The following is a 13,744-nucleotide window of genomic DNA, read 5'->3' as shown; positions in this document are numbered from 1 at the left end:
AGCAAATCACCTGGACCAGATGGTATGCATCCTAGGGTTCTGAAGGAACTCAAAAATGAAATTTCTGATCTATTAGTTAAAATTTGTAACCTATCATTAAAATCATCCATTGTACCTGAAGACTGGAGGGTGGCCAATGTAACCCCAATATTTAAAAAAGCCTCCAGGGGCGATCCGGGTAACTATAGACCAGTGAGCCTGACTTCAGTGCTAATGGCAGTGGCTATTCTCTAAGTGAACTTAATAGCAGGTAATGGACTTCTCCTCCAAGAACTTATCCAATCCTTTTTTAAACACAGCTATACTAACTGCACTAACCACATCCTCTGGAAAATATTCTCAAGATCAAAATCGTAGACCATATAGTAAGACATGATTTAATGGAACATAGTCTACATGGATTTACCGAAGGGAAGTCTTGCCTAACAAATCTGCTTCATTTTTTTGAAGGGGTTAATAAACATGTGGATAAAGGTTAACCGGTAGATGTAGTATGTTTGGATTTTCAGAAGGCGTTTGACAAAGTCCCTCATGAGAGGCTTCTACGAAAACTAAAAAGTCATGGGATAGGAGGCGATGTCCTTTCGTGGATTACAAGCTGGTTAAAAGACAGAAAACAGAGAGTAGGATTAAATGGTAAATTTTCTCAGTGGAAAAGGGTAAACAGTGGAGTGCCTCAGGGATCTGTACTTGGACCGGTGCTTTTCAATATATATATAAATGATCTGGAAAGGAATACGACGAGTGAGGTTATCAAATTTGTGGATGATACAAAATTATTCAGAGTAGTTAAATCACAAGCAGACTGTGATACATTACAGGAGGACCTTGCAAGACTTGAAGATTGGGCATCCAAATGGCAGATGAAATTTAATGTGGTCAAGTGCAAGGTGTTGCATATAGGGAAAAATAACCATTGCTGTAGTTACACGATGTTAGGTTCCATATTAGGAGCTACCACCCAGGAAAAAAATTTAGGCATCATAGTGGATAATACTTTAAAATCATCGGCTCAGTGTGCTGCAGCAGTCAAAAAAGCAAATAGAATGTTAGGAATTATTAAGAAGAGAATGGTCGCCGCATCTCAAAAAAGATATAGTTGTGATGGAAGGGCAACCAAAATGATAAAGGGGATGGAACAGCTTCCCTATGAGGAAAGGCTGAAGAGGTTATGGCTGTTCAGCTTGGAGAAGAGACGGCTGAGGGGGATATGATAGAGGTCTTTAAGATCATGAGAGGTCTTGAACGAGTAGATGTGACTCGGTTATTTTCAATTTCGAATAATAGATGGAATAGGGGGCATTCCATGAAGTTAGCCAGTAGCACATTTAAGACTAATCACAGAATATTCTTTTTCACTCAACGCACAATAAAGCTCTGGAATTTGTTGCCAGAGGATATGGTTAGTGTAGTTAGTGTAGCTGGGTTCAAAAAAGGTTTGGATAAGTTCTTGTGGCTATTAATCAATTTTACTTAGGGAATAGCCACTGCTATTAATTGCATCAGTAGCATGGGATCTTCTTAGTATTTGGGCAATTGCCAGGTTCTTGTGGCCTGGTTTTGGCCTCTGTTGGAAACAGGATGCTAGGCTTCCTGGACCGTTGGTCTGACCCAGAATGGCAATTTCTTATGTTCTTATGTTCTTAACCATTCTGATTTTCAGGATTGACACAATGAATATGCAAAAGATAAATTTGCATATCCTGGGTGTACAATGTATACAAACCTGTCTCTTGCATATTCATTATGAAACTGTCCTTATGGTTTAAAAATATAAAAGTATTGGCTTAAAACTGATATTTCCAATTGATATAATTTATACTTTTGAAATATTGCATAATACACAGAGAGAAATAATTTTTTCAACCATGATACCAGGGTATTGTACCACAAAGGCTCCAAGTTATTAGCTCTTAGGTCATAGTGGTTTAGGTACACTTTAGTATGTTAAGTTTAACTGTAGCATTTACAAACAGACCTTTATAGGAGTTAATATTGTTAAAAAATAAATGAACCTCTTTATACTTTAAAAAATCAAATTAAGAACTAGAATAGTAAGATACTAATTGCTTTACAGTAATTCCATGAAAACCAATAGCTGGAATGTTTTATGCAAATGTATGCTATGTATCTGAGGTATTGATTTGTGTTTCTACTCCTCAGACATCAGTAACTTTAGCGAGAAATGGTTGTTTTCCCTAATCCCTATTTTCTAACAAAATGAGTTTAAAATGGTTAATTATATATATATAACATCTATTTATTTATTTATTTATTTTTGCTGCTTTAACATGTCTACTTAGAATAAACAAGAATGCTATTTATAATGTTTGCAACATGCACAACACTTTAAACATTTACAGTGATCTTGGATTTGCTACATCAATCCTGATTTTTAAATTATTGGATTGTTTTACTCCAGCCTCAAACGTAAGCAACTGGATGGCTTGCAGCAATGTATTTTCTCCAGACATCCTTAGCTTCAGCTGTAAAATATCCCTCCAGCTGTCCCAGAACATATCTATCACTGGGCTCCACCTGAGCATTATAGTAGAGCCAACAGCACCTACTGTCTTGGTCTTTGAGCAAGAGATTATTGACAGCAGTAGGGGCAGACAACTTTCTTTCCCTGGAGAGGAAAGGAATCTAGACTTAAATATAGATGGAGTAACTCCAATGCACCCAAACTCTGATTCTCAGTACTACCTTTCTTTTTATTGTCTCACAAGGGAAAATCAGATGAATGATAGGCAACAACATAATGTTAAGCCCATGATTACACAAAAGAATGGCCCTCTTTTTGCCCAGTTGTCTTCAGATTGTGATGAGCTCTAGCCTCCAGCTATTTACACCATGATCATGCAAGTAATTAGCAAAATGTTTAATATAATATGGAAGCAATTAGGAGGTGATAACATGCAATTAAGATGTGTTTTCAGATTAAAGATTTTATAGTGCTCTCTTTCTTAAAAAGATAAAGTGCCTATCTCAAAATGTCAAACAGCAGTGATTTAATCTGAATTATTTTCAATTAATATGCATGTATTCTTGCTCTCTGTTCACCGTTGTTATTGACATTGATAAATTAAGCTCATCCCAGCAGAATTTATCCTTGAGTCGCTCTATATTTTTTGAATGTCAGCTCTATTCGTATCTTTTTTTTTTTTGCCTGCAAGCTGTGCACAATCTAACTCTTAAATTCTTTGATTTATCCATGGGATTAGAATGATGTGTCAATCTGAGTGGAACAATAATCTGAAAAAGACATTTTTAAAAAAAGAGTGTTAAAATATAAATATTTTTGGCCTCTGGAGGGCAAATATTGAGAATACAAAAACAAATAGCAACTATCACCAAAGCTGATCCTCAACAGAATAAAACACAGAAAATATTCTTACCAGTCTAAAAATATACATTGCGAGCAAGCAGGAGGAAGATGCTTCCCATAAGCAATCCATTTATATTCTCCATTCTCCCCACAGGCATGTCCACAAATATATACATGCCTTTTATCCACCTGAAGGAACCATCAGACCTGATTATACACCTTTTCCAGGGTGAAGTAAATCTAGGCCAGAATGCTTTCTTGTCACACAGTGCCTGTTATATTATATAGGAACAATTTTGACATTTAAATGCATTTATACTTTGGGGAGAAAAGGAGACGTAGCTGGAATAAATCCTCTTCTTTTACTCTATCACCTAACATTAAACCGTTTTTGACAACCTACTCCTCTTTTGATTTGAATTTTGTTACTCATCTTTCCAGTCCCAGACTTAAAAGCAAGTTACAATTTGGATAAAGTAGGTAGTTCCTTGCCTTAAAGGTTATAAATTAAATTAGCACCCAAGGCAACAGAAGATGAATTAACTTGCCCAAGATCACAAGAAGCATCAGTTGGAGAAGTAGGATTTCAAACTTGGCTTCCCTGGTTCTCAGCCTTCTGGTCTAACCACTAGGTCATTACTCAGCTGATATAATTTTAACATTCAAAAGTCACTTTTAAAAGAACAGCAGCACTCTTCTCAGCTAAGATTGTAGTATTCAACTATGAGACAGTGCCCCCTTAAATCAGTGCAGGACCATGCTAGGTGCCTGGTCCCCTTTAATTCCCCTTGTGAGAGAGAGCTCTGTGGGTGGGGCCCAACAGGGGAGGAATAAGAGCTGGGACCCAGGTGGGTTAGACAGACCAGGCTCAGGTCTTCAGGAGGAAGGCAGTTCCTGTAGACTATTGCTGTCCACTGAGCGGAATTGAAGCTGTACGGGTACTGAGGGAAGCGATACTAATTGGAGTACACTGTTCTGAAGGTAATGACAGTCTACTAATGTGTTTGTGTTAAAATGGCAAATAAAGATAAAGTGTTTCAAGAAAGGCTGAAATCAGGTTGTGTTTATGTCTCCAGGCCTCTGGGATCACGGCTTGGTCCCATAACAACTTTTTTTAAATGCTGTGACCTAATTTGAAACCTAATTCACTGAGATAAGATTTCCACATTTCTGTTTTCCTAATCTAATTTTTTTTTCTTTTATTACACAACTTTTCACCTCCTCTTTCATTCGTTCATTAATTCACACCACACATACTAATATTTGAACTCAATATGCTTTCTACTTGGATGCAACCCTTTTTTTTTTTTTTTACATCTCCACTTCGAGCAGACATTCCAGGAAACTATGCATCTTCAGTCTTGTATAGATATTAAAAAATATATAATAATGTACTTCACAGCTATATTTATAAGAACACCTCAATCATACTGAGCACTGATAGCTCTAGTACATACATTTCTCTTTCAAAAAAGCTACTAAGCTCTCATTTCATTTATACTTCTACTTCATACCATACATACCCAACTACTAGAAATTATTCAATATCTGTATCTATTGTGACACTCTCTGCATTCAAAACATGATTTAGCAGGAACTGTGTCCATAAAGATTAAATGTATCAAATATATTATTTACACAACACTGAAGAGAAAATGTTTCACAAAATAATTATTATGCCCAACTGCTTTTTTGAGCACAAAGTGGTTGGTGGTGGAGGTGGTATCAGAAAACATATATTAACTGATTGATACCATTTCATATACATATCACGGAAAGCACAAGACAATCATCTTGAGCATGAAACAGCCTTACTGGCCACACATGCACAAAATAGACAAATCAGTAATGAAATGAATGCATGCTATTAAAAAGCAGCATGTAAATTCACCCTTATAGCCAATTATATTCAGATATGTAAGGAATAAAAAATAATTCAACAAAACTGTATTCACCAACTTCCATAGCTACCCCCATGATACAAGGTACCCTCCTTGGTCCTTCTACAGCAATCAAAACACTTGGTCATTCTGGTGAAGCCTAGGAGCAAAGTACCCTGGCTACTCCTCCATACCAGGAGCAGGGATATGGTCTGAGATTTGTTGCAGATATGTCTAAAAAAACAAAAGTCAGGAAATACATTTTAGTCAAGAAATAAATTTAATAATTTCACTATATTTTATATGAAATACACTCTTAATAGACTATGGAGGTAATTTTCAAAGGAGTTACGTATGTAAATATAACATAACTATCATAGCAATTTTCAAAAGCCATTTACTCGAGTAAAGTGCACTTACCCGAGTAAATGCTATAGACAATTAATGGTATATATTGTAGCAATTTTCAAAAGCCCACTTACATGAGTGAAATGCATTTACTTCAGTAAAACCCAGTTTTACATATGTAAATGCTTTTTAAAATCAGGCTCTATCATTTCAAGCATACACAAATATGACACATCAGCTATAGGTTTTTCCTCTCCCTATATATTTAGCTCGCAGTTATGCAACACAGTATACCTTGAATGCTTATATGCTTATATTTATAGGGATGTGCATAAGAACTCTCTAAAGTGTATCCTTGGGATCCAGATAGATGATCCAGAAAACAAGCTGCAGGTTTGAGGGCTGGTTTAGTAATTTAATCTTTACTTACACTGGACTAGACTGTCATTTATTTTATTTAAAAAAAAACTCTATGCTGCATTATACAAATATTCTAAGTGGCTTGTAGAGTAAGCAATTCACAGATCGAACAAACATAAAGCTTGCTCAGACAATTTGTGTGCCCCAGGACATGGATGAGATGTCTGCCATCCTTTCCCTGAACCACTCGTCATAATTCAACCAGGCAAATTCCTCTTAGGTGAAGTGAGTACTGACGATGGTGTCTAAGTAAGACCACAATGCTAAGTGCTGAGAGAGATCAGTTCAGCCGACTATTTACACCAGATGCACAAAGGATCGGAGCCAATTATTAATAGGGATGTGAATCGTTTTTCTGACGGATGAAAATATCATACGATATTTTCTCATCTGTCAGGTATCGGGGGGGGGGTCCCCGAAAGCGATAGGAAAACCCCACAACATTTTCGTGTGGTTTTCTTATCGTTTCGGGGGGGGGGGGGAGGGAAGGAAAGAGCACACAGAAAAACAACCCTCAAACCCACCCTGACCCTTTAAATCAAATTATTTAGAATCCCCCACCCTCCCGACCCCCTCAAAACATTTCTAAAGTACCTAGTGGTCCAGCGGGGGTCCCGGGAGTGCCATTTTTTAAGATGGTGCTGGCCGTCCATTGCTCCTACCATGTGACAGGGGCCGGCCAATGGCACCGATAGCCCCTGTCACATGGTAAGGGCAAAGGGCCATCGGCGACAGTTTGTTTACTGGTAGCCGACAGCCCGAGAGCTGGAGATTGCTCCCGGGACCCCCACTGGACCACCAGGTACTTTAGAAAAGTTTTTGGGGGGTCGGGAGGGTGAGGGATTCTAAATAATTTGATTTAAAGGGTCAGGGTGGGTTTTTATTTTTCGGCTAGGGACAGCCAAAAAAAAAAAAAGCATTCAGAACCACGGGAAACAAAGATGTCCTGCAGTTCTACGAACCCGATACCGGAAACGATTCCGGAAACGATTCACATCTCTAGTTATTAATGTTCCTTGAGATCCACTTGGGACCCGAAGGAGCTTCATACACTTTTGAGCCTTATGTGACCCTTCTGTCTTTCTACGCCCTTCCATCAGACTATAGATATCAACATACTGGCAATGGCATAGGCGACGCCGGAGTAAACGTGGGATGCCCTGCCACTACTGCTTTGTTGTGTTCAGAGCCATTAAACTAGCATTAGCAGCAATGGTGCTCTGCAAACCCTCTGTCATCGACGACCCCCCCATTGGACTCACCTTCGACAGTTAACAGTGCCTCTGATTGCGCATTGGGGGAGGCAGCCGCGCAGGGAATAAAAGGTCCGGGTGCACGGCAAGCTGACCAGGTGTTTCCTCGCACATCTTCCCCACTCCTCAGGATGGTCCAGGACTTCAAATTGCCCAAAGAGCTATCCCGCATTACCTGGACACGTTCCCTGACTGGGCTCCCCCATTGGGGCCTCCCCTGCTCTTCCCCCCTTCCTTAGCACATGGGACCTGTGGCTTTTTCTTTTCTGATCTTGTCCAAACCTTTTTTAAACCCAGCTACACTAATACTTTTCACCAAATCAACCAGCAACAAATCCCAGAGTTTAATTATGCATTGAGTAAAAAAATATTTTCTCCTATTTGTCTTAAATGTATCACCTAATAACTATATTGAATGACCCCTAGTCTTAATACTTTTTCAAAGAGTAAACAACCATTTTGTTTTTACCCATTACGTCCACTCATTTTATAGACCTCTATCATATCTACCTCTGTCATATCTCCAAGTTGAAGGCCACTGTATGTCAAGTTCCACCCCTTTTCCTCCAAATCACTCAAAATCGAAATTAGTAGTTGATCTTTCCAACCTTCATCCATAAGCTTACCCCATAGGGGTAGTGATCTTGCCCTGTCCACTCCATTTTCAATTCCAAAATAGTGTCAGCTGACTGAAGGTGTTCCTTTGCTTCATCAAAGGAGTTTCTGTGGTTGGCGAATGCCATTTTTTAACCGGGCACAGACAGGGCATGAGAAAATGAGGCTCACTCCTGCCCCACGAATGGCCTAAGCTTTTGAGGTCACAGGGGTGAAGGGGTACAATTCACATTTACTAATATGAATATTTAGCAGCCCATTAACCCATGTGTGTCAATTTTTTCATTTCCTCCAGTAACAAGTAAATATTTCATGTGTGATTATAAAAACAGAGGAATGAATTTTCTATAAGTAAACTTAATAGTAACATAACGAGAGGCCAATGCATTAAACTGCAAAATTTGTTCACAAAAAGGATTTTTGCATTCAAAACTTTGTGAAACACCCAGAGACTTGCAAAAATATGGGAGGTTTGTGCAGATTTTTTGTGAAAACATCTTTTGCAAAATCATTTTTTTCTTCACTTTGCAGTAGTCTACTATACACAAAAGTTTATTCATATGGCGCATTAATGAGCTATTGAGATGCAAAATCATGCAAAGCAGATTATTACTTTAGCATTTTGCAAAAATGGGCACGTAAGAAAGGCTTCATGGGTCTGTTTTTGTAAAAAAAAAATAAAATCCTTACACCTCGAGAGGAGTAGTTATTTTCGCGGCATGGCCCGGGAAGCAGAAGCTTACATGAACTGCTGCAGAGATTTAAATATAAATCTAAAAATAAATAAATAAATCAATAAATAAATAAATAAATAAAATAAATGGGTTTCACAGCCCATGTGCAGTCCTCCTGCCCCTCCAAAATGTTATTAAAAGCTCCTGGTGGCAATTTCTCAATTACTGTATGTGGGACATATACGAAGACCTTTGAAAGTAAGACTCATGGAACATCACTGCTGCTTGAAAAATATACATTTAGAGGCTCCTTTAATTTCACATTGCTTATTGCACAAACATGCGTTCAACAACTACAGTGGTTTGTAATTAAACAAGCGCAGGATCATCAGCAGTGAGGAGATATTTAAATTTTTGTAGAAATGTATGGTTTGGAAATCACTTAGACCTATTCAGGGGTAAGCGATTAATAAATGTTAATAAATGAAATGAAATGAAGGATTTGTAAATTAAGAACTATGGCGTACTTTGGGATCAATAAAGAATTAGAATGGAATACCTTGCTATAGACATATGACATTTTTTCTTAGAATTTTGATAATGAGGTCTTCTTTAAACACTGCATTTTTCTCTGCTTTAGAAACACACTTCAAGAAGGAATGCTAAGAATGTCTTCTGCCTTTTTTGTACCCAGATGAGATCTAGGGCCTCATTTTCCACGCCGCTCGCACGCGATAAGGGACCTTTCGCGCGCGAAAAGTCCCTTATCGCGTGTGATACCAGGAAGGGGGCGGAGTTGGGGCGGAGTCGGCCCCGGAAGAGGAGGAGTCGGGGCGTCACCGGTGCCAACTCTGCACCGACACCGCAGACAGCGAAAAGGTAAGTGCCTTTTCGCGGCAGCTTTCGCTCCCAATAGCTACACCTCCTATGGTGGCACTATTGGGTGCGAAACTGGCAGCGATCGCACCGCGACGGTGCGATCTCTGCCGGCTAGCGCAGGCCCTCCCCCTGTTTCGGCCTCCCGCCCCTTATCTTCTAAAGTATCGCAGGCCTGCGATACTTTAGAAAATGAGGCCCATAGTGTGCATATTATACATCTTAGGAGACATGTGCTCCTGAAGCAGAGATTTGAAACATGGATGTGTTGAGTAGGAGTGAGAAGAAGAAAAAAGGTTGTTTTGTTTTGTTTTTGGGGGGTTGGTTTTCTAACAATTTCATTTTACCTAATGTTTATTTTATTTCATTAAAAAAACCAAAATAAACATTTTAAAAAAATGAAAAAAGAAAGAAACGGGGCTTCAAGGCCTCCCATGCCCCCACCCATTCATCCCACCTGAAAAATTCCAGGGCCAGGATCTTTCCCAGCCTCCACTTACCTAGTCCAGAGGAAATCTGACACCGAGGCCTATGCCCAAGCCGAATCCTGGGCCTTGCATAGGGCCTAGTCCAATGTCTCAGTAACCTACTGCGGCCTAGGCCTATGCAAGGTTGAGGCCTAGAAGCCAAATATCAAAATGGCACATTCTGCTTGGTAGAATGCACTGGAGTTAATTAACTCCGGCATCTCCCAAATGGAAGATGTCATTTTGGCAAAGAATAAAGAAGACTGAAGACTGAATATTTCCAAGGCCCCGGCATCGGGCCTGGGTCTGGCCGAGGCCAGGGGTCGGGCCTGGGATGGGATCGCAATGCTAGATTCCCAATGAAGCAGGTAAGTTTGTTCAATTTTTGGGGTCTCGGCAAGATCCCGGCATTTTGCTCAGGACTAGGCTGTGGATCCTGAATCGGGCCATGGCCTACGCCTAGGAGAGACCCCAGAGTCAGCGTCATATTCAGACATAGGCCAAGGCCTCTGGTTTGGAGCTCAGCCTTTTACCTAGGTGAGACTCCGGCTTCAGTCCTGGGCCTAGGGCCAATGGATCCGTTTTCAAACCAAAAAGATAAAACCATCGAAATTTTGACAGTTTTTCAGTCATTTTGATTTGAGAATGAAATGAAACAAAATAGGATATTTCATCTGATTTCCTATTTTGTTTTTCCCAAATGCCCATGCCTAGTGTTGAGTACTGTCTGACAGCATCATAAGGGAAGTGATTTTATGAAAGCATTTATTTATAATAGTTTAGATAAATATTTTCAATGAATACTTTAAGGTGATATTTTAAAAGCCCAGCACATAGTAAAATTAAGTGATGTGCAAAGAACTCAGATTTATGCTCACTGACCATATTTTAAAAGTGCCCATATATGCACATAAATGAGCGCACATCTCAATAATTTCTAAAAATGGGCAGGGCGTGGGCATGATCTAGGTGAAGCATGGGCATTTCAGGGCCTGGCAATGAGTTGCACATGTAAATACTTATGAGCTCCAGCACAAGCCAAGGTCCCCTGCCACGTAAATTTACTTCTGCTATGGATGTTGTGTAAGTCATAAGAACATAAGGACATGTCATACTGGGTCAGACCAAGGGTCCATCAAGCCCAGCATCCTGTTTCTAACGCTGGCCAATAGAGATGTGAATCGGAACCGGAATCGGTTCCAATTCCGATTCACATCGTTAATTTTTTTTAGTGAGGCCCAATTGCGTTTTTGTTTATTGGCTGCGCCCGAGCCGATAAACAAAAAACCCACCTCGACCCTTTAAAACTGACCCCTTAGCTTCCCCCACCCTCCCGAACCCCCCCAAAACTTTTCACAAATACCTGGTGATCTAGCGGAAGTCCCGGGAGCGATCTCCCGGTCTCGGGCCGTTGGCTGCGCTAATAAAAATGGCGCAGATGGCCCTTTCCCCTTACCATGTGACAGGGTATCTGTGCAATTGGCCGGCCCCTGTCACATGGTAGGAGCACTGGATGGCCAGCGCCATCTTTAAAAATGGCACCGGCCATCCAGTAAGGGATTAGTTTTAAAGGATCGGGGTGGGTTTAGGGGTTGTTTTGGTGTGCCGGTTTTCCTGCCCTCCCCCCAAATAACTTCCGTTAATGGACACTAACCCGATTAACGACTTTTTCACGATAAATCAGGGGAATTTCTATTGTATCGCACTCTTTAACGATTATTGACGATTTAAAAAATATCAGACGATATTTTAAATCGTCAAAAAACGATTCACATCTCTACTGGCCAATCCCGGCCATAAGAACCTGGCAAGTACCCAAAAACTAAGTCTATTCCATGTTACTGTTGCTAGTAGCAGTGGCTATTTTCTAAGTCAACTTAATTAATGGGTAATGGACTTCTCCTCCAGGAAATTATCCAATCCTTTTTTAAACACAGCTACACTAACTGCACTAACCACATCCTCTGGCAACAAATTCCAGAGTTTAATTGTGCATTGAGTGAAAAGGAACTTTCTCCGATTAGATTTTAATGTGCTACATGCTAACTTCATGGAGTGCCCACTAGTCTTTCTATTATCTGAAAGAGTAAATAACCGATTCACATCTACCTGTTCCAGACCTCGTATGATTTTAAAGACCTCTATCATATCCCCACTCAGCTGTCTCTTCTCCAAGCTGAACAGCCCTAACCTCTTCAGCATAGGAGAGCTGTTCCATTCCCCTTATCATTTTGGTCACCCTTCTCTGTACCTTCTCCATCGCAATTATATCTTTTTTGAGATGCAGTGACCAGAATTGTACACAGTATTCAAGGTGCGGTCTCATCATGGAGCGATACAGAGGCATTATGACATTTTCCGTTTTATTCACCATTCCCTTTCTAATAATTCCCAACATTCTGTTTGCTTTTATGACTGCTTCAACACATTGAACCGACGATTTCAATGTGTTAACCACTATGACGCCTAGATCTCTTTCTTGGGTGGTAGTACCTAATATGGAACCTAACATTGTGTAACTATAGCATGGGTTATTTTTCCCTATATGCATCACCTTGCACTTATCCACATTAAATTTCATCTGTCATTTGGATGCCCAATTTTCCAGTCTCACAAGGTCTTCCTGCAATTTATCACAATCTGCTTGTGATTTTGTATCATCTGCAAATTTGATTACCTCACTCATCATATTTCCAGATCATTTATAAATATATTGAAAAGTAAGGGTCCTAATACAGATCCACTGCCCACTCACTTCCACTGAGAAAATTGTCCATTTAATCCTTCTTTCTGTTTCCTGTCTTTTAGCCAGTTTGTAATCCACGAAAGGACATCGCCACCTATCCACCTATCGCCACCTGTCTTTTTACTTTTCCTAGAAGCCTCTCATGAGGAACTTTGTCAAATGCCTTCTGAAAATCCAAGTACACTACATCTACCGGTTTACCTTTATCCACATGTTTATTAGCTCCTTCAAAAAAGTGAAGCAGATTTGTGAGGCAAGACTTGCCTTGAGTAAAGCCATGCTGACTTTGTTCCATTAAACCATGTCTTTCTACATGTTCTATGATTTTGATATTTTGAACACTTTCCACTATTTTTCCTGGCTCTGAAGTCAGACTAACCGGTATGTAGTTTTCCGGATTGCCCCTGGAGCCCTTTTTAAATATTAGGGTTACATTAGCCAACCTCCAGTCTTTGGATACAATGGATGATTTTAATGATAGGTTACAAATTTTTACTAATAGGTCTGAAATTTCATTTTTGAGCTCCTTCAGAACTCTGGGGTATATGCCATCAGGTGTATACCACCAGGTGATTTACTACTCTTCAGTTTGTCAATCAGGCCTACCACATCTTCAAGGTTCACCATGATTTGGTTCAGTCCATCTGAATCATTACCCATGAAAACCTTCTCTGGTATGGGTACCTCCTCAATATCCTCTTCAGTAAACACTGAAGCAAAAAAATCATTTAATTTTTCCGCGATGGCCTTATCATCTCTAAGTGCCCCTTTAACCCCTCGATCATCTAACGGTCTAACTCCCTCACAGGCTTTCTGCTTCGGATATATTTTTAAACGTTTTTACTGTGAGATTTTGCCTCTACGGCCAACTTCTTTTCAAATTCTCTCTTAGCCTGTCTTACCAACGTCTTACATTTAACTTGCCAACGCTTATGCATTATCCTATTTTCTTCTGATAGATCCTTCTTCCAATTTTTGAATGAAGATCTTTTGGCTAAAATAGCTTCTTTCACCTCCCCTTTTAACCATGCCGGTAATCGTTTCCACCTTTCCCAATGTGTGGAATACATCTGGACTGTGCTTCTAGGATGGTATTTTTTAACAATGACCATGCCTCTTGCACACTTTTTACCTTTG

This window comes from Rhinatrema bivittatum, chromosome 9 (assembly GCF_901001135.1).
Source record: "Rhinatrema bivittatum chromosome 9, aRhiBiv1.1, whole genome shotgun sequence".
Classification (NCBI taxonomy): Eukaryota; Metazoa; Chordata; class Amphibia; order Gymnophiona; family Rhinatrematidae; genus Rhinatrema; species Rhinatrema bivittatum.
The sequence above is the reverse complement of the archived record's forward strand: the minus strand, read 5'-3'. Positions refer to the sequence as shown.